Source organism: Mustelus asterias, chromosome 8 (genome assembly GCF_964213995.1).
Source record: "Mustelus asterias chromosome 8, sMusAst1.hap1.1, whole genome shotgun sequence".
NCBI lineage: Eukaryota > Metazoa > Chordata > Chondrichthyes > Carcharhiniformes > Triakidae > Mustelus > Mustelus asterias.
In genome coordinates, this window is record NC_135808.1 from 27,830,660 (window position 1) to 27,858,172 (window position 27,513).

The 27,513-nt window shown below is 45.5% G+C and overlaps 14 non-coding genes across 14 annotated transcripts; all 14 read left to right on the forward strand.

The window, feature by feature from the left end:
- The first annotated feature begins 1,177 nt into the window (after window positions 1–1,177).
- On the forward strand, window positions 1,178–1,251 carry trnan-guu (transfer RNA asparagine (anticodon GUU)). The gene has a single exon. It is a non-coding gene; the product is annotated as a tRNA-Asn (tRNA).
- Window positions 1,252–3,198: 1,947 nt separating this feature from the next.
- On the forward strand, window positions 3,199–3,272 carry trnan-guu (transfer RNA asparagine (anticodon GUU)). Its single transcript has one exon. It is a non-coding gene; the product is annotated as a tRNA-Asn (tRNA).
- Window positions 3,273–5,219: 1,947 nt separating this feature from the next.
- trnan-guu (transfer RNA asparagine (anticodon GUU)) lies at window positions 5,220–5,293 on the forward strand. The gene has a single exon. It is a non-coding gene; the product is annotated as a tRNA-Asn (tRNA).
- A 1,947-nt stretch (window positions 5,294–7,240) lies between these two features.
- trnan-guu (transfer RNA asparagine (anticodon GUU)) lies at window positions 7,241–7,314 on the forward strand. The gene has a single exon. It is a non-coding gene; the product is annotated as a tRNA-Asn (tRNA).
- Window positions 7,315–9,261: 1,947 nt separating this feature from the next.
- Window positions 9,262–9,335, forward strand: trnan-guu (transfer RNA asparagine (anticodon GUU)). The gene has a single exon. It is a non-coding gene; the product is annotated as a tRNA-Asn (tRNA).
- Window positions 9,336–11,282: 1,947 nt separating this feature from the next.
- Window positions 11,283–11,356, forward strand: trnan-guu (transfer RNA asparagine (anticodon GUU)). The gene has a single exon. It is a non-coding gene; the product is annotated as a tRNA-Asn (tRNA).
- A 2,774-nt stretch (window positions 11,357–14,130) lies between these two features.
- On the forward strand, window positions 14,131–14,202 carry trnah-gug (transfer RNA histidin (anticodon GUG)). Its single transcript has one exon. It is a non-coding gene; the product is annotated as a tRNA-His (tRNA).
- Window positions 14,203–16,140: 1,938 nt separating this feature from the next.
- Window positions 16,141–16,212, forward strand: trnah-gug (transfer RNA histidin (anticodon GUG)). The gene has a single exon. It is a non-coding gene; the product is annotated as a tRNA-His (tRNA).
- Window positions 16,213–19,324: 3,112 nt separating this feature from the next.
- On the forward strand, window positions 19,325–19,398 carry trnan-guu (transfer RNA asparagine (anticodon GUU)). The gene has a single exon. It is a non-coding gene; the product is annotated as a tRNA-Asn (tRNA).
- Window positions 19,399–20,162: 764 nt separating this feature from the next.
- On the forward strand, window positions 20,163–20,234 carry trnah-gug (transfer RNA histidin (anticodon GUG)). Its single transcript has one exon. It is a non-coding gene; the product is annotated as a tRNA-His (tRNA).
- Window positions 20,235–22,015: 1,781 nt separating this feature from the next.
- trnan-guu (transfer RNA asparagine (anticodon GUU)) lies at window positions 22,016–22,089 on the forward strand. Its single transcript has one exon. It is a non-coding gene; the product is annotated as a tRNA-Asn (tRNA).
- A 761-nt stretch (window positions 22,090–22,850) lies between these two features.
- On the forward strand, window positions 22,851–22,922 carry trnah-gug (transfer RNA histidin (anticodon GUG)). Its single transcript has one exon. It is a non-coding gene; the product is annotated as a tRNA-His (tRNA).
- A 1,111-nt stretch (window positions 22,923–24,033) lies between these two features.
- trnan-guu (transfer RNA asparagine (anticodon GUU)) lies at window positions 24,034–24,107 on the forward strand. Its single transcript has one exon. It is a non-coding gene; the product is annotated as a tRNA-Asn (tRNA).
- A 764-nt stretch (window positions 24,108–24,871) lies between these two features.
- On the forward strand, window positions 24,872–24,943 carry trnah-gug (transfer RNA histidin (anticodon GUG)). The gene has a single exon. It is a non-coding gene; the product is annotated as a tRNA-His (tRNA).
- The last annotated feature ends 2,570 nt before the right edge of the window (window positions 24,944–27,513 follow it).

The window sequence follows — 27,513 nt, forward strand, 5'->3', positions numbered from 1 at the left end:
ATCGTATCGTGGTTAGTACTCTGCGTTGTGGCCGCAGCAACCTCGGTTCGAATCCGAGTTACGGCAACTTGTGTTTTGAAGTGCCATTCTCGAAATGACGCTTTGAGGCAATCAATTTTTACGCGTAAACATTCTCTCCTATTGAAGACATAATCCATTGATAGTTTCTTTCCGGAGCGTCTGTTTATCCCCTTGTTTCAGTGTCCAGAAATGAAACAGTCAACAGTCAAAATGAACCAACAAGCAACAGTCAACCGTCTCATTCCAGACGCTTTTTCACCTGCAGCGGGAAAATAGTATTTCGAAGTGGGTTCCGAAATTACGATCATATTACCGCGGCGCAGCAACTGTACTTGCACTGGGAACACAATGCTTAATTTCTTTCCCAGCAGAGTATGTGCACGAAAGTCAAGGCGAGGCACCGGCCGACGATAGGTGGGTTGTGAGGTTTTTCAGAACACATCGAACTTGCCTGTTCGGCTGGCTGAAATGAAACCCCGCACACTGTCTTCACTTCACGAAATAGATCACTGGTGATTGTGCGAGCACGCGGTGTGCAGACCAAAATCTTCTCACCTCACACTCTGGATGCGAATTTATGTTTTCAAGAATTGTCAAAACCGTCATCTTCCGACTGACTGCTTTTTCTGAGAAAAGACATCCGCTCCATATTTGCTCGATCAGCATCTCCAACAATTCAGCCGGAATTGTTTGGGAGCCTGCAGCAAAACCCTCCTTCACCTTGAGAATTATTCCCTTGTCTCTTGTCTCTCCTGAAAGCTGTGTTTCCTCAGGCTGCACGTGGGAGCACTGAGCAAGATTTGGCAAAACCTTGGAAAAGATTGTGAGTCGGGTGGAGAAAGTGGGAAATGAGCGGCACTGGGAACCCAATGACCAGCTGATGAATGTTGAGAAAGAATTCGCGAAATGAGATGAGAGAGAACGAAGGGCACGGTGCCTCGCTGAGAACGAATCAAATCACCTGTCCGTCGTTTGCGGTATCTCAAGAATCAAATGGGAAGGAATTGTTGAAATGAAGAAGGATTTTGAGTCTGAAAGGGGAGCTCTTGCTGCCCATGAGGATTGAAAGGTCGGAATGTGTTCAGGCAATTTCAATGTTCAGAAACGCGATAATAATTTTACTTCAGTCATTTACTGAAGGCTGAGCTGCTGTGTTGTCTCTGTGGCGCAATCGGTTAGCGCGTTCGGCTGTTAACCGAAAGGATGGTGGTTCGAGCCCACCCAGAGACGCCGAGCGTTGACGTTTTGCCCCATTCATGCTTTCTTTCGCACTCTGTTGTATGCTGTCCTTTGTTGCCGAGAAAAAACGGCGCAAAAGGATCCGAGCACTCATGTTGACAAGTCAGTTTCCAATTCAATAGTGCAGCAATGTAATTTCCTGGAAAATATGCTGACATCCACCCTTTCTGAAAACTGCATTTCAAAAAAAACATTGGCTCAGTGGCCAGGAGTATGGCAGATGGAATCAATTTTCTTAACAGGTGAACATTTTCACAGAATCAACAAATGTCCTCAATACTTAACAATGGCAATTAACCAACCACAGTAGATTCTCCAGTCGATGGACGTCATTCACTAAATGCTCTCATGCAGGTACAGCAAATTGATAGAGAAGTTGATGCAATGTCCGCCTTTCCACAAGGAGTGCACCAGTACAGGAGTAGAGCAGTCATGCATCAATTTGTCGAAACTTGGAAAGACTGCACGTCCTGTCCGGTGTGCTGCTTGTTCTGTTGACAACAGAAACATCACAAGTGCCATCCACGGAGGAAAATTGAAGGGAGCAGAAGTGTTTGGTATTGCGGGTCACCAGCAATGTTTCTCGACTTATATAAAGAAGAATATTCTAATACTGCACAGAACAATGGGACATTTGAAAGTGTTGGCATCCGGAATGACATTCTGATCTGAGGAGACATGCGTTGGTTCCAGTTGAAAAGACAGACAATATTGCCATTTCCAACTACTTGCACCATCGGTCCTTCGCATGTGAGGCCGTGATCGTATAGTGGTTAGTACTCTGCGTTGTGGCCGCAGCAACCCCGGTTCGAATCCGAGTTGCCGCAACTTGTGTTTTGAAGTGCCATTCTCGAAATGACGCTTTGAGGCAATCAATTTTTACGCGTAAACATTCTCTCCTATTGAAGACATAATCCATTGATAGTTTCTTTCCGGAGCGTCTGTTTATCCCCTTGTTTCAGTGTCCAGAAATGAAACAGTCAGCAGTCAAAATGAACCAACAAGCAACAGTCAACCGTCTCATTCCAGACGCTTTTTCACCTGCAGCGGGAAAATAGTATTTCGAAGCGGGTTCCGAAATTACGATCATATTACCGCGGCGCAGCAACTGTACTTGCACTGGGAACACAATGCTTAATTTCTTTCCCAGCAGAGTATGTGCACGAAAGTCAAGGCGAGGCACCGGCCGACGATAGGTGGGTTGTGAGGTTTTTCAGAACACATCGAACTTGCCTGTTCGGCTGGCTGAAATGAAACCCCGCACACTGTCTTCACTTCACGAAATAGATCACTGGTGATTGTGCGAGCACGCGGTGTGCAGACGAAAATCTTCTCACCTCACACTCTGGATGCGAATTTATGTTTTCAAGAATTGTCAAAACCGTCATCTTCCGACTGACTGCTTTTTCTGAGAAAAGACATCCGCTCCATATTTGCTCTATCAGCATCTCCAACAATTCAGCCGGAATTGTTTGGGAGCCTGCAGCAAAACCCTCCTTCACCTTGAGAATTATTCCGTTGTCTCTTGTCTCTCCTGAAAGCTGTGTTTCCTCAGGCTGGACGTGGGAGCACTGAGCAAGATTTGGCAAAACCTTGGAAAAGATTGTCAGTCGGGTGGAGAAAGTGGGAAATGAGCGGCACTGGGAACCCAATGACCAGCTGATGAATGTTGAGAAAGAATTCGCGAAATGAGATGAGAGAGAATGAAGGGCACGGTGCCTCGCTGAGAACGAATCAAATCACCTGTCCGTCGTTTGGGGTATCTCAAGAATCAAATGGGAAGGAATTGTTGAAATGAAGAAGGATTTTGAGTCTGAAAGGGGAGCTCTTGCTGCCCGTGAGGATTGAAAGGTCGGAATGTGTTCAGGCAATTTCAATGTTCAGAAACGCGATAATAATTTTACTTCAGTCATTTACTGAAGGCGGAGCTGCTGTGTTGTCTCTGTGGCGCAATCGGTTAGCGCGTTCGGCTGTTAACCGAAAGGATGGTGGTTCGAGCCCACCCAGAGACGCCGAGCGTTGACGTTTTGCCCCATTCATGCTTTCTTTCGCACTCTGTTGTATGCTGTCCTTTGTTGCCGAGAAAAAACGGCGCAAAAGGATCCGAGCACTCATGTTGACAAGTCAGTTTCCAATTCAATAGTGCAGCAATGTAATTTCCTGGAAAATATGCTGACATCCACCCTTTCTGAAAACTGCATTTCAAAAAAAACATTGGCTCAGTGGCCAGGAGTATGGCAGATGGAATCAATTTTCTTAACAGGTGAACATTTTCACAGAATCAACAAATGTCCTCAATACTTAACAATGGCAATTAACCAACCACAGTAGATTCTCCAGTCGATGGACGTCATTCACTAAATGCTCTCATGCAGGTACAGCAAATTGATAGAGAAGTTGATGCAATGTCCGCCTTTCCACAAGGAGTGCACCAGTACAGGAGTAGAGCAGTCATGCATCAATTTGTCGAAACTTGGAAAGACTGCACGTCCTGTCCGGTGTGCTGCTTGTTCTGTTGACAACAGAAACATCACAAGTGCCATCCACGGAGGAAAATTGAAGGGAGCAGAAGTGTTTGGTATTGCGGGTCACCAGCAATGTTTCTCGACTTATATAAAGAAGAATATTCTAATACTGCACAGAACAATGGGACATTTGAAAGTGTTGGCATCCGGAATGACATTCTGATCTGAGGAGACATGCGTTGGTTCCAGTTGAAAAGACAGACAATATTGCCATTTCTAACTACTTGCACCATCGGTCCTTCGCATGGGAGGCCGTGATCGTATTGTGGTTAGTACTCTGCGTTGTGGCCGCAGCAACCTCGGTTCGAATCCGAGTTACGGCAACTTGTGTTTTGAAGTGCCATTCTCGAAATGACGCTTTGAGGCAATCAATTTTTACGCGTAAACATTCTCTCCTATTGAAGACATAATCCATTGATAGTTTCTTTCCGGAGCGTCTGTTTATCCCCTTGTTTCAGTGTCCAGAAATGAAACAGTCAACAGTCAAAATGAACCAACAAGCAACAGTCAACCGTCTCATTCCAGACGCTTTTTCACCTGCAGCGGGAAAATAGTATTTCGAAGTGGGTTCCGAAATTACGATCATATTACCGCGGCGCAGCAACTGTACTTGCACTGGGAACACAATGCTTAATTTCTTTCCCAGCAGAGTATGTGCACGAAAGTCAAGGCGAGGCACCGGCCGACGATAGGTGGGTTGTGAGGTTTTTCAGAACACATCGAACTTGCCTGTTCGGCTGGCTGAAATGAAACCCCGCACACTGTCTTCACTTCACGAAATAGATCACTGGTGATTGTGCGAGCACGCGGTGTGCAGACGAAAATCTTCTCACCTCACACTCTGGATGCGAATTTATGTTTTCAAGAATTGTCAAAACCGTCATCTTCCGACTGACTGCTTTTTCTGAGAAAAGACATCCGCTCCATATTTGCTCGATCAGCATCTCCAACAATTCAGCCGGAATTGTTTGGGAGCCTGCAGCAAAACCCTCCTTCGCCTTGAGAATGATTCCCTTGTCTCTTGTCTCTCCTGAAAGCTGTGTTTCCTCAGGCTGGACGTGGGAGCACTGAGCAAGATTTGGCAAAACCTTGGAAAAGATTGTGAGTCGGGTGGAGAAAGTGGGAAATGAGCGGCACTGGGAACCCAATGACCAGCTGATGAATGTTGAGAAAGAATTCGCGAAATGAGATGAGAGAGAATGAAGGGCACGGTGCCTCGCTGAGAACGAATCAAATCACCTGTCCGTCGTTTGCGGTATCTCAAGAATCAAATGGGAAGGAATTGTTGAAAGGAAGAAGGATTTTGAGTCTGAAAGGGGAGCTCTTGCTGCCCGTGAGGATTGAAAGGTCGGAATGTGTTCAGGCAATTTCAATGTTCAGAAACGCGATAATAATTTTACTTCAGTCATTTACTGAAGGCGGCGCTCCTGTGTTGTCTCTGTGGCGCAATCGGTTAGCGCGTTCGGCTGTTAACCGCAAGGATGGTGGTTCGAGCCCACCCAGAGACGCCGAGCGTTGACGTTTTGCCCCATTCATGCTTTCTTTCGCACTCTGTTGTATGCTGTCCTTTGTTGCCGAGAAAAAACGGCGCAAAAGGATCCGAGCACTCATGTTGACAAGTCAGTTTCCAATTCAATAGTGCAGCAATGTAATTTCGTGGAAAATATACTGACATCTACCCTTTCTGAAAACTGCATTTCAAAAAAAACATTGGCTCAGTGGCCAGGAGTACGGCACATGGAATCAATTTTCTTAACAGGTGAACATTTTCACAGAATCAACAAATGTCCTCAATACTTAACAATGGCAATTAACCAACCACAGTAGATTCTCCAGTCGATGTACGTCATTCACTAAATGCTCTCATGCAGGTACAGCAAATTGATAGAGAAGTTGATGCAATGTCCGCCTTTCCACAAGGAGTGCACCAGTACAGGAGTAGAGCAGTCATGCATCAATTTGTCGAAATTTGGAAAGACTGCACGTCCTGTCCGGTGTGCTGCTTGTTCTGTTGACAACAGAAACATCACAAGTGCCATCCACGGAGGAAAATTGAAGGGAGCAGAAGTGTTTGGTATTGCGGGTCACCAGCAATGTTTCTCGACTTATATAAAGAAGAATATTCTAATACTGCACAGAACAATGGGACATTTGAAAGTGTTGGCATCCGGAATGACATTCTGATCTGAGGAGACATGCGTTGGTTCCAGTTGAAAAGACAGACAATATTGCCATTTCTAACTACTTGCACCATCAGTCCTTCGCATGGGAGGCCGTGATCGTATAGTGGTTAGTGCTCTGCGTTGTGGCCGCAGCAACCTCCGTTCGAATCCGAGTTACGGCAACTTGTGTTTTGAAGTGCCATTCTCGAAATGACGCTTTGAGGCAATCAATTTTTACGCGTAAACATTCTCTCCTATTGAAGACATAATCCATTGATAGTTTCTTTCCGGAGCGTCTGTTTATCCCCTTGTTTCAGTGTCCAGAAATGAAACAGTCAACAGTCAAAATGAACCAACAAGCAACAGTCAACCGTCTCATTCCAGACGCTTTTTCACCTGCAGCGGGAAAATAGTATTTCGAAGTGGGTTCCGAAATTACGATCATATTACCGCGGCGCAGCAACTGTACTTGCACTGGGAACACAATGCTTAATTTCTTTCCCAGCAGAGTATGTGCACGAAAGTCAAGGCGAGGCACCGGCCGACGATAGGTGGGTTGTGAGGTTTTTCAGAACACATCGAACTTGCCTGTTCGGCTGGCTGAAATGAAACCCCGCACACTGTCTTCACCTCACGAAATCGATCACTGGTGATTGTGCGAGCACGCGGTGTGCAGACGAAAATCTTCTCACCTCACACTCTGGATGCGAATTTATGTTTTCAAGAATTGTCAAAACCGTCATCTTCCGACTGACTGCTTTTTCTGAGAAAAGACATCCGCTCCATATTTGCTCGATCAGCATCTCCAACAATTCAGCCGGAATTGTTTGGGAGCCTGCAGCAAAACCCTCCTTCACCTTGAGAATTATTCCCTTGTCTCTTGTCTCTCCTGAAAGCTGTGTTTCCTCAGGCTGGACGTGGGAGCACTGAGCAAGATTTAGCAAAACCTTGGAAAAGATTGTGAGTCGGGTGGAGAAAGTGGGAAATGAGCGGCACTGGGAACCCAATGACCAGCTGATGAATGTTGAGAAAGAATTCGCGAAATGAGATGAGAGAGAATGAAGGGCACGGTGCCTCGCTGAGAACGAATCAAATCACCTGTCCGTCGTTTGCGGTATCTCAAGAATCAAATGGGAAGGAATTGTTGAAATGAAGAAGGATTTTGAGTCTGAAAGGGGAGCTCTTGCTGCCCGTGAGGATTGAAAGGTCGGAATGTGTTCAGGCAATTTCAATGTTCAGAAACGCGATAATAATTTTACTTCAGTCATTTACTGAAGGCTGAGCAGCTGTGTTGTCTCTGTGGCGCAATCGGTTAGCGCGTTCGGCTGTTAACCGAAAGGATGGTGGTTCGAGCCCACCCAGAGACGCCGAGCGTTAACGTTTTGCCCCATTCATGCTTTCTTTCGCACTCTGTTGTATGCTGTCCTTTGTTGCCGAGAAAAAACGGCGCAAAAGGATCCGAGCACTCATGTTGACAAGTCAGTTTCCAATTCAATAGTGCAGCAATGTAATTTCCTGGAAAATATGCTGACATCCACCCTTTCTGAAAACTGCATTTCAAAAAAAACATTGGCTCAGTGGCCAGGAGTATGGCAGATGGAATCAATTTTCTTAACAGGTGAACATTTTCACAGAATCAACAAATGTCCTCAATACTTAACAATGGCAATTAACCAACCACAGTAGATTCTCCAGTCGATGTACGTCATTCACTAAATGCTCTCATGCAGGTACAGCAAATTGATAGAGAAGTTGATGCAATGTCCGCCTTTCCACAAGGAGTGCACCAGTACAGGAGTAGAGCAGTCATGCATCAATTTGTCGAAACTTGGAAAGACTGCACGTCCTGTCCGGTGTGCTGCTTGTTCTGTTGACAACAGAAACATCACAAGTGCCATCCACGGAGGAAAATTGAAGGGAGCAGAAGTGTTTGGTATTGCGGGTCATCAGCAATGTTTCTCGACTTATATAAAGAAGAATATTCTAATACTGCACAGAACAATGGGACATTTGAAAGTGTTGGCATCCGGAATGACATTCTGATCTGAGGAGACATGCGTTGGTTCCAGTTGAAAAGACATACAATATTGCCATGTCTCACTGCTTGCACTATCGGTCCTTCGCATGGGAGGCCGTGGTCGTATAGTGGTTAGTACTCTGCGTTGTGGCCGCAGTAACCTCGGTTCGAATCCGAATTACGGCAACTTGTGTTTTGAAGTGCCATTCTCGAAATGACGCTTTGAGGCAATCAATTTTTACGCGTAAACATTCTCTCCTATTGAAGACATAATCCATTGATAGTTTCTTTCCGGAGCGTCTGTTTATTCCCTTGTTTCAGTGTCCAGAAATGAAACAGTCAACAGTCAAAATGAACCAACAAGCAGCAATCAACCGTCTCATTCCAGACGCTTTTTCACCTGCAGCGGGAAAATAGTATTTCGAAGTGGGTTCCGAAATTACGATCATATTACCGCGGCGCAGCAACTGTACTTGCACTGGGAACACAATGCTTAATTTCTTTCCCAGCAGAGTATGTGCACGAAAGTCAAGGCGAGGCACCGGCCGACGATAGGTGGGTTGTGAGGTTTTTCAGAACACATCGAACTTGCCTGTTCGGCTGGCTGAAATGAAACCCCGCACACTGTCTTCACTTCACGAAATAGATCACTGGTGATTGTGCGAGCACGCGGTGTGCAGACGAAAATCTTCTCACCTCACACTCTGGATGCGAATTTATGTATTCAAGAATTGTCAAAACCGTCATCTTCGGACTGACTGCCTTTTCTGAGAAAAGACATTCGCTCCATATATGCTCTATCAGCATCTCCAACAATTCAGCCGGAATTGTTTGGGAGCCTGCAGCAAAAGCCTCCTTCACCTTGAGAATTATTCCCTTGTCTCTTGTCTCTCCTGAAAGCTGTGTTTCCTCAGGCTGGACGTGGGAGCACTGAGCAAGATTTGGCAAAACCTTGGAAAAGATTGTGAGTCGGGTGGAGAAAGTGGGAAATGAGCGGCACTGGGAACCCAATGACCAGCTGATGAATGTTGAGAAAGAATTCGCGAAATGAGATGAGAGAGAATGAAGGGCACGGTGCCTCGCTGAGAACGAATCAAATCACCTGTCCGTCGTTTGCGGTATCTCAAGAATCAAATGGGAAGGAATTGTTGAAATGAAGAAGGATTTTGAGTCTGAAAGGGGAGCTCTTGCTGCCCGTGAGGATTGAAAGGTCGGAATGTGTTCAGGCAATTTCAATGTTCAGAAACGCGATAATAATTTTACTTCAGTCATTTACTGAAGGCGGAGCTGCTGTGTTGTCTCTGTGGCGCAATCGGTTAGCGCGTTCGGCTGTTAACCGAAAAGGTGGTGGTTCGAGCCCACCCAAAGACGCCGAGCGTTCACGTTTTGCCCCATTCATGCTTTCTTTCGCATTCGTTTGTCTGCTGTCCTTTGTTGCCGAGAAAAAACGGCGCAAAAGGATCCGAGCACTCATGTTGACAAGTCAGTTTCCAATTCAATAGTGCAGCAATGTAATTTCGTGGAAAATATACTGACATCTACCCTTTCTGAAAACTGCATTTCATAAAAAACATTGGCTCAGTGGCCAGGAGTACGGCAGATGGAATCAATTTTCTTAACAGGTGAACATTTTCACAGAATCAACAAATGTCCTCAATACTTAACAATGGCAATTAATCAACCACAGTAGATTCTCCTTTCGATGTACGTCATTCACTAAATGCTCTCATGCAGGTACAGCAAATTGATAGAGAAGTTGATGAAATGTCCGCCTTTCCACAAGGAGTGCACCAGTACAGGAGTAGAGCAGTCATGCATCAATTTATCGAAACGTGGAAAGACTGCACGTCCTGTCCGGTGTGCTGCTTGTTCTGTTGACAAGAGAAACATCACAAGTGCCATCCACGGTGGAAAATTGAAGGGAGCAGAAGTGTTTGGTATTGCGGGTCACCAGCAATGTTTCTCGACTTATATAAAGAAGAATATTCTAATACTGCACAGAACAATGGGACATTTGAAAGTGTTGGCATCCGGAATGACATTCTGATCTGAGGAGACATGCGTTGGTTCCAGTTGAAAAGACAGACAATATTGCCATGTCTAACGGCTTGCACCGTCGGTCCTTCGCATGGGAGGCCGTGATCGTATAGTGGTTAGTACTCTGCGTTGTGGCCGCAGCAACCTCGGTTCAATTCCGAGTTTCGGCGACTTGTGTTTTGAAGTGCCATTCTCGAAATGACGCTTTGAGGCAATCAATTTTTACGCGTAAACATTCTCTCCTATTGAAGACATAATCCATTGATAGTTTCTTTCCGGAGCGTCTGTTTATCCCCTTGTTTCAGTGTCCAGAAATGAAACAGTCAACAGTCAGAATGAACCAACAAGCAACACTCAACCGTCTAATTCAAGACGCTTTTTCACCTCCAGCGGGAAAATAGTATTTCGAAGCGGGTTCCGAAATTACGATCATATTACCGCGGCGCAGCAACTGTACTTGCACTGGGAACACAATGCTTAATTTCTTTCCCAGCAGAGTATGTGCACGAAAGTCAAGGCGAGGCACCGGCCGACGATAGGTGAGTTGTGTCGTTTTTCAGAACACATCGAACTTGCCTGTTCGGCTGGCTGAAATGAAACTCCGCACACTGTCTTCACTTCACGAAATAGATCACTGGTGATTGTGCGAGCACGCGGTGTGCAGACGAAAATCTTCTCACCTCACACTCTGGATGCGAATTTATGTTTTCAAGAATTGTCAAAACCGTCATCTTCCGACTGACTGCCTTTTCTGAGAAAAGACATCCGCTCTATATGTGCTCTATCAGCATCTCCAACAATTCAGCCGGAATTGTTTGGGAGCCTGCAGCAAAACCCTCCTTCGCCTTGAGAATGATTCCCTTGTCTCTTGTCTCTCCTGAAAGCTGTGTTTCCTCAGGCTGGACGTGGGAGCACTGAGCAAGATTTGGCAAAACCTTGGAAAAGATTGTGAGTCGGGTGGAGAAAGTGGGAAATGAGCGGCACTGGGAACCCAATGACCAGCTGATGAATGTTGAGAAAGAATTCGCGAAATGAGATGAGAGAGAATGAAGGGCACGGTGCCTCGCTGAGAACGAATCAAATCACCTGTCCGTCGTTTGCGGTATCTCAAGAATCAAATGGGAAGGAATTGTTGAAAGGAAGAAGGATTTTGAGTCTGAAAGGGGAGCTCTTGCTGCCCGTGAGGATTGAAAGGTCGGAATGTGTTCAGGCAATTTCAATGTTCAGAAACGCGATAATAATTTTACTTCAGTCATTTACTGAAGGCGGCGCTCCTGTGTTGTCTCTGTGGCGCAATCGGTTAGCGCGTTCGGCTGTTAACCGCAAGGATGGTGGTTCGAGCCCACCCAGAGACGCCGAGCGTTGACGTTTTGCCCCATTCATGCTTTCTTTCGCACTCTGTTGTATGCTGTCCTTTGTTGCCGAGAAAAAACGGCGCAAAAGGATCCGAGCACTCATGTTGACAAGTCAGTTTCCAATTCAATAGTGCAGCAATGTAATTTCGTGGAAAATATACTGACATCTACCCTTTCTGAAAACTGCATTTCAAAAAAAACATTGGCTCAGTGGCCAGGAGTACGGCAGATGGAATCAATTTTCTTAACAGGTGAACATTTTCACAGAATCAACAAATGTCCTCAATACTTAACAATGGCAATTAATCAACCACAGTAGATTCTCCAGTCGATGTACGTCATTCACTAAATGCTCTCATGCAGGTACAGCAAATTGATAGAGAAGTTGATGCAATGTCCGCCTTTCCACAAGGAGTGCACCAGTACAGGGGTAGAGCAGTCATGCATCAATTTGTCGAAACGTGGAAAGACTGCACGTCCTGTCCGGTGTGCTGCTTGTTCTGTTGACAACAGAAACATCACAAGTGCCATCCACGGAGGAAAATTGAAGGGAGCAGAAGTGTTTGGTATTGCGGGTCACCAGCAATGTTTCTCGACTTATATAAAGAAGAATATTCTAATACTGCACAGAACAATGGGACATTTGAAAGTGTTGGCATCCGGAATGACATTCTGATCTGAGGAGACATGCGTTGGTTCCAGTTGAAAAGACAGACAATATTGCCATGTCTAACTGCTTGCACCGTCGGTCCTTCGCATGGGAGGCCGTGATCGTATAGTGGTTAGTACTCTGCGTTGTGGCCGCAGCAACCCCGGTTCGAATCCGAGTTGCCGCAACTTGTGTTTTGAAGTGCCATTCTCGAAATGACGCTTTGAGGCAATCAATTTTTACGCGTAAACATTCTCTCCTATTGAAGACATAATCCATTGATAGTTTCTTTCCGGAGCGTCTGTTTATCCCCTTGTTTCAGTGTCCAGAAATGAAACAGTCAGCAGTCAAAATGAACCAACAAGCAACAGTCAACCGTCTCATTCCAGACGCTTTTTCACCTGCAGCGGGAAAATAGTATTTCGAAGCGGGTTCCGAAATTACGATCATATTACCGCGGCGCAGCAACTGTACTTGCACTGGGAACACAATGCTTAATTTCTTTCCCAGCAGAGTATGTGCACGAAAGTCAAGGCGAGGCACCGGCCGACGATAGGTGGGTTGTGAGGTTTTTCAGAACACATCGAACTTGCCTGTTCGGCTGGCTGAAATGAAACCCCGCACACTGTCTTCACTTCACGAAATAGATCACTGGTGATTGTGCGAGCACGCGGTGTGCAGACGAAAATCTTCTCACCTCACACTCTGGATGCGAATTTATGTTTTCAAGAATTGTCAAAACCGTCATCTTCCGACTGACTGCCTTTTCTGAGAAAAGACATCCGCTCCATATTTGCTCTATCAGCATCTCCAACAATTCAGCCGGAATTGTTTGGGAGCCTGCAGCAAAACCCTCCTTCACCTTGAGAATTATTCCCTTGTCTCTTGTCTCTCCTGAAAGCTGTGTTTCCTCAGGCTGGACGTGGGAGCACTGAGCAAGATTTGGCAAAACCTTGGAAAAGATTGTGAGTCGGGTGGAGAAAGTGGGAAATGAGCGGCACTGGGAACCCAATGACCAGCTGATGAATGTTGAGAAAGAATACGCGAAATGAGATGAGAGAGAATGAAGGGCACGGTGCCTCGCTGAGAACGAAGCAAATCACCTGTCCGTCGTTTGCGGTATCTCAAGAATCAAATGGGAAGGAATTGTTGAAATGAAGAAGGATTTTGAGTCTGAAAGGGGAGCTCTTGCTGCCCGTGAGGATTGAAAGGTCGGAATGTGTTCAGGCAATTTCAATGTTCAGAAACGCGATAATAATTTTATTTCAGTCATTTACTGAAGGCTGAGCTGCTGTGTTGTCTCTGTGGCGCAATCGGTTAGCGCGTTCGGCTGTTAACCGAAAGGATGGTGGTTAAAGACGCCGAGCGTTCACCTTCTGCCCCATTCATGCTTTCTTTCGCACTCTGTTGTATGCTGTCCTTCGTTGCCGAGAAAAAACGGCGCAAAAGGATCCGAGCACTCATGTTGACAAGTCAGTTTCCAATTCAATAGTGCAGCAATGTAATTTCGTGGAAAATATACTGACATCCACCCTTTCTGAAAACTGCATTTCAAAAAAAACATTGGCTCAGTGGCCAGGAGTATGGCAGATGGAATCAAATTTCTTAACAGGTGAACATTTTCACAGAATCAACAAATGTCCTCAATACTTAACGTTGGCAATTAATCAACCACAATAGATTCTCCAGTCGATGTACGTCATTCACTAAATGCTTTCATGCAGGTACAGCAAATTGATAGAGAAGTTGATGCAATGTCATCCTTTCCACAAGGAGTGCACCAGTACAGGAGTAGAGCAGTCATGCATCAATTTGTCGAAACTTGGAAAGACTGCACGTCCTGACCGGTGTGTTGCTTGTTCTGTTGACCACAGAAACATCACAAGTGCCATCCACGGAGGAAAATTGAAGGGAGCAGAAGTGTTTGGTATTGCGGGTCACCAGCAATGTTTCTCGACTTATATAAAGAAGAATATTCTAATACTGCACAGAACAATGGGACATTTGAAAGTGTTGGCATCCGGAATGACATTCTGATCTGAGGAGACATGCGTTGGTTCCAGTTGAAAAGACAGACAATATTGCCATGTCTAACTGCTTGTGCCATCGGTCCTTCGAATGGGAGGCCGTGATCGTATAGTGGTTAGTACTCTGCGTTGTGGCCGCAGCAACCTCGGTTCGAATCCGAGTTACGGCAACTTGTGTTTTGAAGTGCCATTCTCGAAATGACGCTTTGAGGCAATCAATTTTTACGCGTAAACATTCTCTCCTATTGAAGACATAATCCATTGATAGTTTCTTTCCGGAGCGTCTGTTTATCCCCTTGTTTCAGTGTCCAGAAATGAAACAGTCAACAGTCAAAATGAACCAACAAGCAACAGTCAACCGTCTCATTCCAGACGCTTTTTAACCTGCAGCGGGCAAATAGTATTTCGAAGCGGGTTCCGAAATTACGATCATATTACCGCGGCGCAGCAACTGTACTTGCACTGGGAACACAATGCTTAATTTCTTTCCCAGCAGAGTATGTGCACGAAAGTCAAGGCGAGGCACCGGCCGACGATAGGTGGGTTGTGAGGTTTTTCAGAACACATCGAACTTGCCTGTTCGGCTGGCTGAAATGAAACCCCGCACACTGTCCTCACTTCACGAAATAGATCACTGGTGATTGTGCGAGCACGCGGTGTGCAGACGAAAATCTTCTCACCTCACACTCTGGATGCGAATTTATGTTTTCAAGAATTGTCAAAACCGTCATCTTCCGACTGACTGCCTTTTCTGAGAAAAGACATCCGCTCCATATTTGCTCTATCAGCATCTCCAACAATTCAGCCGGAATTGTTTGGGAGCCTGCAGCATAACCCTCCTTCACCTTGAGAATTATTCCGTTGTCTCTTGTCTCTCCTGAAAGCTGTGTTTCCTCAGGCTGGACGTGGGAGCACTGAGCAAGATTTGGCAAAACCTTGGAAAAGATTGTGAGTCGGGTGGAGAAAGTGGGAAATGAGCGGCACTGGGAACCCAATGACCAGCTGATGAATGTTGAGAAAGAATTCGCGAAATGAGATGAGAGAGAATGAAGGGCACGGTGCCTCGCTGAGAACGAATCAAATCACCTGTCCGTCGTTTGGGGTATCTCAAGAATCAAATGGGAAGGAATTGTTGAAATGAAGAAGGATTTTGAGTCTGAAAGGGGAGCTCTTGCAGCCCGTGAGGATTGAAAGGTCGGAATGTGTTCAGGCAATTTCAATGTTCAGAAACGCGATAATAATTTTACTTCAGTCATTTACTGAAGGTTAAGCTGACGTGTTGTCTCTGTGGCGCAATCGGTTAGCGCGTTGGGCTGTTAACCGAAAGGATGGTGGATAAAGACGCCGAGCGTTCACCTTCTGCCCCATTCATGCTTTCTTTCGCAATCTGTTGTATGCTGTCCTTTGTTGCCGAGAAAAAACGGCGCAAAAGGATCCGAGCACTCATGTTGACAAGTCAGTTTCCAATTCAATAGTGCAGCAATGTAATTTCGTTGAAAATATACTGACATCCACCCTTTCTGAAAACTGCATTTCGAAAAAAACATTGGCTCAGTGGCCAGGAGTACGGCAGATGGAATCAATTTTCTTAACAGGTGAACATTTTCACAGAATCAACAAATGACCTCAATACTTAATAATGGCAATTAATCAACCACAGTAGATTCTCCAGTCGATGAACGTCATTCACTAAATGCTCTCATGCAGGTACAGCAAATTGATAGAGAAGTTGATGCAATGTCCGCCTTTCCACAAGGAGTGCACCAGTACAGGAGTAGAGCATTCATGCATCAATTTGTCGAAACTTGGAAAGACTGCACGTCCTGTCCGGTGTGCTGCTTGTTCTGTTGACAACAGAAACATCACAAGTGCCATCCACGGAGGAAAATTGAAGGGAGCAGAAGTGTTTGGTATTGCGGGTCACCAGCAATGTTTCTCGACTTATATAAAGAAGAATATTCTAATACTGCACAGAACAATGGGACATTTGAAAGTGTTGGCATCCGGAATGACATTCTGATCTGAGGAGACATGCGTTGGTTCCAGTTGAAAAGACAGACAATATTGCCATGTCTAACTGCTTGCACCATCGGTCCTTCGCATGGGAGGCCGTGATCGTATAGTGGTTAATACTCTGCGTTGTGGCCGCAGCAACCTCGGTTCGAATCCGAGTTACGGCAACTGGTGTTTTGAAGTGCCATTCTCGAAATGACGCTTTGAGGCAATCAATTTTTACGCGTAAACATTCTCTCCTATTGAAGACATAATCCATTGATAGTTTCTTTCCGGAGCGTCTGTTTATCCCCTTGTTTCAGTGTCCAGAAATGAAACAGTCAACAGTCCAACTGAACCAACAGGCAACACTCAACCGTCTAATTCAAGACGCTTTTTCACCTGCAGCGGGAAAATAGTATTTCGAAGCGGGTTCCGAAATTACGATCATATTACCGCGGCGCAGCAACTGTACTTGCACTGGGAACACAATGCTTAATTTCTTTCCCAGCAGAGTATGTGCACGAAAGTCAAGGCGAGGCACCGGCCGACGATAGGTGGGTTGTGAGGTTTTTCAGAACACATCGAACTTGCCTGTTCGGCTGGCTGAAATGAAACCCCGCACACTGTCCTCACTTCACGAAATAGATCACTGGTGATTGTGCGAGCACGCGGTGTGCAGACGAAAATCTTCTCACCTCACACTCTGGATGCGAATTTATGTTTTCAAGAATTGTCAAAACCGTCATCTTCCGACTGACTGCCTTTTCTGAGAAAAGACATCCGCTCCATATTTGCTCTATCAGCATCTCCAACAATTCAGCCGGAATTGTTTGGGAGCCTGCAGCATAACCCTCCTTCACCTTGAGAATTATTCCGTTGTCTCTTGTCTCTCCTGAAAGCTGTGTTTCCTCAGGCTGGACGTGGGAGCACTGAGCAAGATTTGGCAAAACCTTGGAAAAGATTGTGAGTCGGGTGGAGAAAGTGGGAAATGAGCGGCACTGGGAACCCAATGACCAGCTGATGAATGTTGAGAAAGAATTCGCGAAATGAGATGAGAGAGAATGAAGGGCACGGTGCCTCGCTGAGAACGAATCAAATCACCTGTCCGTCGTTTGGGGTATCTCAAGAATCAAATGGGAAGGAATTGTTGAAATGAAGAAGGATTTTGTGTCTGAAAGGGGAGCTCTTGCAGCCCGTGAGGATTGAAAGGTCGGAATGTGTTCAGGCAATTTCAACGTTCAGAAACGCGATAATAATTTTACTTCAGTCATTTACTGAAGGTTAAGCTGACGTGTTGTCTCTGTGGCGCAATCGGTTAGCGCGTTCGGCTGTTAACCGAAAGGATGGTGGATAAAGACGCCGAGCGTTCACCTTCTGCCCCATTCATGCTTTCTTTCGCAATCTGTTGTATGCTGTCCTTTGTTGCCGAGAAAAAACGGCGCAAAAGGATCCGAGCACTCATGTTGACAAGTCAGTTTCCAATTCAATAGTGCAGCAATGTAATTTCGTTGAAAATATACTGACATCCACCCTTTCTGAAAACTGCATTTCGAAAAAAACATTGGCTCAGTGGCCAGGAGTACGGCAGATGGAATCAATTTTCTTAACAGGTGAACATTTTCACAGAATCAACAAATGACCTCAATACTTAATAATGGCAATTAATCAACCACAGTAGATTCTCCAGTCGATGAACGTCATTCACTAAATGCTCTCATGCAGGTACAGCAAATTGATAGAGAAGTTGATGCAATGTCCGCCTTTCCACAAGGAGTGCACCAGTACAGGAGTAGAGCATTCATGCATCAATTTGTCGAAACTTGGAAAGACTGCACGTCCTGTCCGGTGTGCTGCTTGTTCTGTTGACAACAGAAACATCACAAGTGCCATCCACGGAGGAAAATTGAAGGGAGCAGAAGTGTTTGGTATTGCGGGTCACCAGCAATGTTTCTCGACTTATATAAAGAAGAATATTCTAATACTGCACAGAACAATGGGACATTTGAAAGTGTTGGCATCCGGAATGACATTCTGATCTGAGGAGACATGCGTTGGTTCCAGTTGAAAAGACAGACAATATTGCCATGTCTAACTGCTTGTACCATCGGTCCTTCGCACGGGAGGCCGTGATCGTATAGTGGTTAGTACTCTGCGTTGTGGCCGCAGCAACCTCGGTTCGAATTCGAGTTACGGCAACTTGTGTTTTGAAGTGCCATTCTCGAAATGACGCTTTGAGGCAATCAATTTTTACGCGTAAACATTCTCTCCTATTGAAGACATAATCCATTGATAGTTTCTTTCCGGAGCGTCTGTTTATTCCCTTGTTTCAGTGTCTAGAAATGAAACAGTCAACAGTCAAAATGAACCAACAAGCAACAGTCAACCGTCTCATTCCAGACGCTTTTTCACCTGCAGCGGGAAAATAGTATTTCGAAGTGGGTTCCGAAATTACGATCATATTACCGCGGCGCAGCAACTGTACTTGCACTGGGAACACAATGCTTAATTTCTTTCCCAGCAGAGTATGTGCACGAAAGTCAAGGCGAGGCACCGGCCGACGATAGGTGGGTTGTGAGGTTTTTCAGAACACATCGAACTTGCCTGTTCGGCTGGCTGAAATGAAACCCCGCACACTGTCTTCACTTCACGAAATAGATCACTGGTGATTGTGCGAGCACGCGGTGTGCAGACGAAAATCTTCTCACCTCACACTCTGGATGCGAATTTATGTATTCAAGAATTGTCAAAAACGTCTTCTTCCGACTGACTGCCTTTTCTGAGAAAAGACATCCGCTCCATATTTGCTCTATCAGCATCTCCAACAATTCAGCCGGAATTGTTTGGGAGCCTGCAGCAAAACCCTCCTTCACCTTGAGAATTATTCCCTTGTCTCCTGAAAGCTGTGTTTCCTCAGGCTGGACGTGGGAGCACTGAGCAAGATTTGGCAAAACCTTGGAAAAGATTGTGAGTCGGGTGGAGAAAGTGGGAAATGAGCGGCACTGGGAACCCAATGACCAGCTGATGAATGTTGAGAAAGAATTCGCGAAATGAGATGAGAGAGAATGAAGGGCACGGTGCCCCGCTGAGAACGAATCAAATCACCTGTCCGTCGTTTGCGGTATCTCAAGAATCAAATGGGAAGGAATTGTTGAAATGAAGAAGGATTTTGAGTCTGAAAGGGGAGCTCTTGCTGCCCGTGAGGATTGAAAGGTCGGAATGTGTTCAGGCAATTTCAATGTTCAGAAACGCGATAATAATTTTACTTCAGTCATTTACTGAAGGCGGAGCTGCTGTGTTGTCTCTGTGGCGCAATCGGTTAGCGCGTTCGGCTGTTAACCGAAAGGATGGTGGTTCGAGCCCACCCAGAGACGCCGAGCGTTCACGTTTTGCCCCATTCATGCTTTCTTTCGCACTCTGTTGTATGCTGTCCTTTGTTGCCGAGAAAAAACGGCGCAAAAGGATCCGAGCACTCATGTTGACAAGTCAGTTTCCAATTCAATAGTGCAGCAATGTAATTTCGTGGAAAATATACTGACATCCACCCTTTCTGAAAACTGCATTTCAAAAAAAACATTGGCTCAGTGGCCAGGAGTACGGCAGATGGAATCAATTTTCTTAACAGGTGAACATTTTCACAGAATCAACAAATGTCCTCAATACTTAACAATGGCAATTAATCAACCACAGTAGATTCTCCAGTCGATGTACGTCATTCACTAAATGCTCTCATGCAGGTACAGCAAATTGATAGAGAAGTTGATGCAATGTCCGCCTTTCCACAAGGAGTGCACCAGTACAGGAGTAGAGCATTCATGCATCAATTTGTCGAAACTTGGAAAGACTGCACGTCCTGTCCGGTGTGCTGCTTGTTCTGTTGACAACAGAAACATCACAAGTGCCATCCACGGAGGAAAATTGAAGGGAGCAGAAGTGTTTGGTATTGCGGGTCACCAGCAATGTTTCTCGACTTATATAAAGAAGAATATTCTAATACTGCACAGAACAATGGGACATTTGAAAGTGTTGGCATCCGGAATGACATTCTGATCTGAGGAGACATGCGTTGGTTCCAGTTGAAAAGACAGACAATATTGCCATGTCTAACTGCTTGCACCATCGGTCCTTCGCGTGGGAGGCCGTGATCGTATAGTGGTTAGTACTCTGCGTTGTGGCCGCAGCAACCTCGGTTCGAATCCGAGTTACGGCAACTGGTGTTTTGAAGTGCTATTCTCGAAATGACGCTTTGAGGCAATCAATTTTTACGCGTAAACATTCTCTCCTATTGAAGACATAATCCATTGATAGTTTCTTTCCGGAGCGTCTGTTTATCCCCTTGTTTCAGTGTCCAGAAATGAAACAGTCAACAGTCAAAATGAACCAACAAGAAACACTCAACCGTCTCATTCCAGACGCTTTTTCACCTGCAGCGGGAAAATAGTATTTCGAAGTGGGTTCCGAAATTACGATCATATTACCGCGGCGCAGCAACTGTACTTGCACTGGGAACACAATGCTTAATTTCTTTCCCAGCAGAGTATGTGCACGAAAGTCAAGACGAGGCACCGGCCGACGATAGGTGGGTTGTGAGGTTTTTCAGAACACATCGAACTTGCCTGTTCGGCTGGCTGAAATGAAACCCCGCACACTGTCCTCACTTCACGAAATAGATCACTGGTGATTGTGCGAGCACGCGGTGTGCAGACGAAAATCTTCTCACCTCACACTCTGGATGCGAATTTATGTATTCAGGAATTGTCAAAACCGTCATCTTCCGACTGACTGCCTTTTCTGAGCAAAGACATCCGCTCCATATTTGCTCTATCAGCATCTCCAACAATTCAGCCGGAATTGTTTGGGAGCCTGCAGCAAAACCCTCCTTCACCTTGAGAATTATTCCCTTGTCTCTTGTCTCTCCTGAAAGCTGTGTTTCCTCAGGCTGGACGTGGGAGCACTGAGCAAGATTTGGCAAAACCTTGTAAAAGGTTGTGAGTCTGTTTATCCCCTTGTTTCAGTATCCAGAAATGAAACAGTCAACAGTCAAAATGAACCAACATGCAACAGTCAACCGTCTCATTCCAGACGCTTTTTCACCTGCAGCAGGAAAATAGTATTTCGAAGTGGGTTCCGAAATTACGATCATATTACCGCGGCGCAGCAACTGTACTTGCACTGGGAACACAATGCTTAATTTCTTTCCCAGCAGAGTATGTGCACGAAAGTCAAGGCGAGGCACCGGCCGACGATAGGTGCGTTGTGAGGTTTTTCAGAACACATCGAACTTGCCTGTTCGGCTGGCTGAAATGAAACCCCGCACACTGTCTTCACTTCACGAAATAGATCACTGGTGATTGTGCGAGCACGCGGTGTGCAGACGAAAATCTTCTCACCTCACACTCTGGATGCGAATTTATGTATTCAAGAATTGTCAAAACCGTCTTCTTCCGACTGACTGCCTTTTCTGAGAAAAGACATCCGCTCCATATTTGCTCTATCAGCATCTCCAACAATTCAGCCGGAATTGTTTGGGAGCCTGCAGCAAAACCCTCCTTCACCTTGAGAATTATTCCCTTGTCTCTTGTCTCTCCTGAAAGCTGTGTTTCCTCAGGCTGGACGTGGGAGCACTGAGCAAGATTTGGCAAAACCTTGTAAAAGGTTGTGAGTCGGGTGGAGAAAGTGGGAAATGAGCGGCACTGGGAACCCAATGACCAGCTGATGAATGTTGAGAAAGAATTCACGAAATGAGAGAGAGAGAATGAAGGGCACGGTGCCTCGCTGAGAACAAATCAAATCACCTGTCCGTCGTTTGCGGTATCTCAAGAATCAAATGGGAAGGAATTGTTGAAATGAAGAAGGATTTTGAGTCTGAAAGGGGAGCTCTTGCTGCCCATGAGGATTGAAAGGTCGGAATGTGTTCAGGGCAATTTCAATGTTCAGAAACGCGATAATAATTTTACTTCAGTCATTTACTGAAGGCGGAGCTGCTGTGTTGTCTCTGTGGCGCAATCGGTTAGCGCGTTCGGCTGTTAACCGAAAGGATGGTGGTTCGAGCCCACCCAGAGACGCCGAGCGTTCACATTTTGCCCCATTCATGCTTTCTTTCGCACTCTGTTGTCTGCTGTCCTTTGTTGCCGAGAAAAAACGGCGCAAAAGGATCCGAGCACTCATGTTGACAAGTCAGTTTCCAATTCAATAGTGCAGCAATGTAATTTCGTGGAAAATATACTGACATCCACCCTTTCTGAAAACTGCATTTCACAAAAAACATTGGCTCAGTGGCCAGGAGTACGGCAGATGGAATCAATTTTCTTAACAGGTGAACATTTTCACAGAATCAACAAATGTCCTCAATACTTAATGGCAATTAATCAACCACAGTAGATTCTCCAGTCGATGTACGTCATTCACTAAATGCTCTCATGCAGGTACAGCAAATTGATAGAGAAGTTGATGCAATGTCCGCCTTTCCACAAGGAGTGCACCAGTACAGGAGTAGAGCAGTCATGCATCAATTTGTCGAAACTTGGAAAGACTGCACGTCCTGTCCGGTGTGCTGCTTGTTCTGTTGACAACAGAAACATCACAAGTGCCATCCACGGAGGAAAATTGAAGGGAGCAGAAGTGTTTGGTATTGCGGGTCACCAGCAATGTTTCTCGACTTATATAAAGAAGAATATTCTAATACTGCACAGAACAATGGGACATTTGAAAGTGTTGGCATCCGGAATGACATTCTGATCTGAGGAGACATGCGTTGGTTCCAGTTGAAAAGACAGACAATATTGCCATGTCTAACTGCTTGTACCATCGGTCCTTCGCACGGGAGGCCGTGATCGTATAGTGGTTAGTACTCTGCGTTGTGGCCGCAGCAACCTCGGTTCGAATCCGAGTTACGGCAACTTGTGTTTTGAAGTGCCATTCTCGAAATGACGCTTTGAGGCAATCAATTTTTACGCGTAAACATTCTCTCCTATTGAAGACATAATCCATTGATAGTTTCTTTCCGGAGCGTCTGTTTATTCCCTTGTTTCAGTGTCTAGAAATGAAACAGTCAACAGTCAAAATGAACCAACAAGCAACAGTCAACCGTCTCATTCCAGACGCTTTTTCACCTGCAGCGGGAAAATAGTATTTCGAAGTGGGTTCCGAAATTACGATCATATTACCGCGGCGCAGCAACTGTACTTGCACTGGGAACACAATGCTTAATTTCTTTCCCAGCAGAGTATGTGCACGAAAGTCAAGGCGAGGCACCGGCCGACGATAGGTGGGTTGTGAGGTTTTTCAGAACACATCGAACTTGCCTGTTCGGCTGGCTGAAATGAAACCCCGCACACTGTCTTCACTTCACGAAATAGATCACTGGTGATTGTGCGAGCACGCGGTGTGCAGACGAAAATCTTCTCACCTCACACTCTGGATGCGAATTTATGTATTCAAGAATTGTCAAAAACGTCTTCTTCCGACTGACTGCCTTTTCTGAGAAAAGACATCCGCTCCATATTTGCTCTATCAGCATCTCCAACAATTCAGCCGGAATTGTTTGGGAGCCTGCAGCAAAACCCTCCTTCACCTTGAGAATTATTCCCTTGTCTCTTGTCTCTCCTGAAAGCTGTGTTTCCTCAGGCTGGACGTGGGAGCACTGAGCAAGATTTGGCAAAACCTTGGAAAAGATTGTGAGTCGGGTGGAGAAAGTGGGAAATGAGCGGCACTGGGAACCCAATGACCAGCTGATGAATGTTGAGAAAGAATTCGCGAAATGAGATGAGAGAGAATGAAGGGCACGGTGCCCCGCTGAGAACGAATCAAATCACCTGTCCGTCGTTTGCGGTATCTCAAGAATCAAATGGGAAGGAATTGTTGAAATGAAGAAGGATTTTGAGTCTGAAAGGGGAGCTCTTGCTGCCCGTGAGGATTGAAAGGTCGGAATGTGTTCAGGCAATTTCAATGTTCAGAAACGCGATAATAATTTTACTTCAGTCATTTACTGAAGGCGGAGCTGCTGTGTTGTCTCTGTGGCGCAATCGGTTAGCGCGTTCGGCTGTTAACCGAAAGGATGGTGGTTCGAGCCCACCCAGAGACGCCGAGCGTTCACGTTTTGCCCCATTCATGCTTTCTTTCGCACTCTGTTGTATGCTGTCCTTTGTTGCCGAGAAAAAACGGCGCAAAAGGATCCGAGCACTCATGTTGACAAGTCAGTTTCCAATTCAATAGTGCAGCAATGTAATTTCGTGGAAAATATACTGACATCCACCCTTTCTGAAAACTGCATTTCAAAAAAAACATTGGCTCAGTGGCCAGGAGTACGGCAGATGGAATCAATTTTCTTAACAGGTGAACATTTTCACAGAATCAACAAATGTCCTCAATACTTAACAATGGCAATTAATCAACCACAGTAGATTCTCCAGTCGATGTACGTCATTCACTAAATGCTCTCATGCAGGTACAGCAAATTGATAGAGAAGTTGATGCAATGTCCGGCTTTCCACAAGGAGTGCACCAGTACAGGAGTAGAGCATTCATGCATCAATTTGTCGAAACTTGGAAAGACTGCACGTCCTGTCCGGTGTGCTGCTTGTTCTGTTGACAACAGAAACATCACAAGTGCCATCCACGGAGGAAAATTGAAGGGAGCAGAAGTGTTTGGTATTGCGGGTCACCAGCAATGTTTCTCGACTTATATAAAGAAGAATATTCTAATACTGCACAGAACAATGGGACATTTGAAAGTGTTGGCATCCGGAATGACATTCTGATCTGAGGAGACATGCGTTGGTTCCAGTTGAAAAGACAGACAATATTGCCATGTCTAACTGCTTGTCCCATCGGTCCTTCGCACGGGAGGCCGTGATCGTATAGTGGTTAGTACTCTGCGTTGTGGCCGCAGCAACCTCGGTTCGAATCCGAGTTACGGCAACTTGTGTTTTGAAGTGCCATTCTCGAAATGACGCTTTGAGGCAATCAATTTTTACGCGTAAACATTCTCTCCTATTGAAGACATAATCCATTGATAGTTTCTTTCCGGAGCGTCTGTTTATTCCCTTGTTTCAGTGTCTAGAAATGAAACAGTCAACAGTCAAAATGAACCAACAAGCAACAGTCAACCGTCTCATTCCAGACGCTTTTTCACCTGCAGCGGGAAAATAGTATTTCGAAGTGGGTTCCGAAATTACGATCATATTACCGCGGCGCAGCAACTGTACTTGCACTGGGAACACAATGCTTAATTTCTTTCCCAGCAGAGTATGTGCACGAAAGTCAAGGCGAGGCACCGGCCGACGATAGGTGAGTTGTGTCGTTTTTCAGAACACATCGAACTTGCCTGTTCGGCTGGCTGAAATGAAACCCCGCACACTGTCTTCACTTCACGAAATAGATCACTGGTGATTGTGCGAGCACGCGGTGTGCAGACGAAAATCTTCTCACCTCACACTCTGGATGCGAATTTATGTATTCAAGAATTGTCAAAACCGTCATCTTCCGACTGACTGCCGTTTCTGAGAAAAGACATCCGCTCCATATTTGCTCTATCAGCATCTCCAACAATTCAGCCGGAATTGTTTGGGAGCCTGCAGCAAAACCCTCCTTCACCTTGAGAATTATTCCCTTGTCTCTTGTCTCTCCTGAAAGCTGTGTTTCCTCAGGCTGGACGTGGGAGCACTGAGCAAGATTTGGCAAAACCTTGGAAAAGATTGTGAGTCGGGTGGAGAAAGTGGGAAATGAGCGGCACTGGGAACCCAATGACCAGCTGATGAATGTTGAGAAAGAATTCGCGAAATGAGATGAGAGAGAATGAAGGGCACGGTGCCTCGCTGAGAACGAATCAAATCACCTGTCCGTCGTTTGCGGTATCTCAAGAATCAAATGGGAAGGAATTGTTGAAATGAAGAAGGATTTTGAGTCTGAAAGGGGAGCTCTTGCTGCCCGTGAGGATTGAAAGGTCGGAATGTGTTCAGGCAATTTCAATGTTCAGAAACGCGATAATAATTTTACTTCAGTCATTTACTGAAGGCTGAGCTGCTGTGTTGTCTCTGTGGCGCAATCGGTTGGCGCGTTCGGGTGTTAACCGAAAGGATGGTCGTTCGAGCCCACCCAGAGACGCCGAGCGTTCACGTTTTGCCCCATTCATGCATTCTTTCGCACTCTGTTGTATGCTGTCCTTTGTTGCCGAGAAAAAACGGCGCAAAAGGATCCGAGCACTCATGTTGACAAGTCAGTTTCCAATTCAATAGTGCAGCAATGTAATTTCGTGGAAAATATACTGACATCCACCCTTTCTGAAAACTGCATTTCAAAAAAAACATTGGCTCAGTGGCCAGGAGTACGGCAGATGGAATCAATTTTCTTAACAGGTGAACATTTTCACAGAATCAACAAATGTCCTCAATACTTAACAATGGCAATTAATCAACCACTGTAGATTCTCCAGTCGATGTACGTCATTCACTAAATGCTCTCATGCAGGTACAGCAAATTGATAGAGAAGTTGATGCAATGTCCGCCTTTCCACAAGGAGTAGAGCAGTCATGCATCAATTTGTCGAAACTTGGAAAGACTGCACTTCCTGTCCGGTGTGCTGCTTGTTCTGTTGACCACAGAAACATCACAAGTGCCATCCACGGAGGAAAATTGAAGGGAGCAGAAGTGTTTGGTATTGCGGGTCACCAGCAATGTTTCTCGACTTATATAAAGAAGAACATTCTAATACTGCACAGAACAATGGGACATTTGAAAGTGTTGTTATCCGGAATGACATTCTGATCTGAGGAGACATGCGTTGGTTCCAGTTGAAAAGACTGACAATATTGCCATGTCTAACTGCTTGCACCATTTGTTCTTCGCATGGGAGGCCGTGATCGTATAGTGATTAGTACTTTGCGTTGTGGCCGCAGCAACCTCGGTTCGAATCCGAGTTACGGCAACTTGTGTTTTGAAGTGCCATTCTCGAAATGACGCTTTGAGGCAATCAATTTTTACGCGTAATCATTCTCTCCTATTGAAGACATAATCCATTGATAGTTTCTTTCCGGAGCGTCTGTTTATCCCCTTGTTTCAGTGTCCAGAAATGAAACAGTCAACAGTCAAAATGAACCAACAAGCAACAGTCAACCGTCTCATTCCAGACGCTTTTTCACCTGCAGCGGGAAAATAGTATTTCGAAGTGGGTTCCGAAATTACGATCATATTACCGCGGCGCAGCAACTGTACTTGCACTGGGAACACAATGCTTAATTTCTTTCCCAGCAGAGTATGTGCACGAAAGTCAAGGCGAGGCACCGGCCGACGATAGGTGAGTTGTGTCGTGTTTCAGAACACATCGAACTTGCCTGTTCGGCTGGCTGAAATGAAACCCCGCACACTGTCTTCACTTCACGAAATAGATCACTGGTGATTGTGCGAGCACGCGGTGTGCAGACGAAAATCTTCTCACCTCACACTCTGGATGCGAATTTATGTATTCAAGAATTGTCAAAACCGTCTTCTTC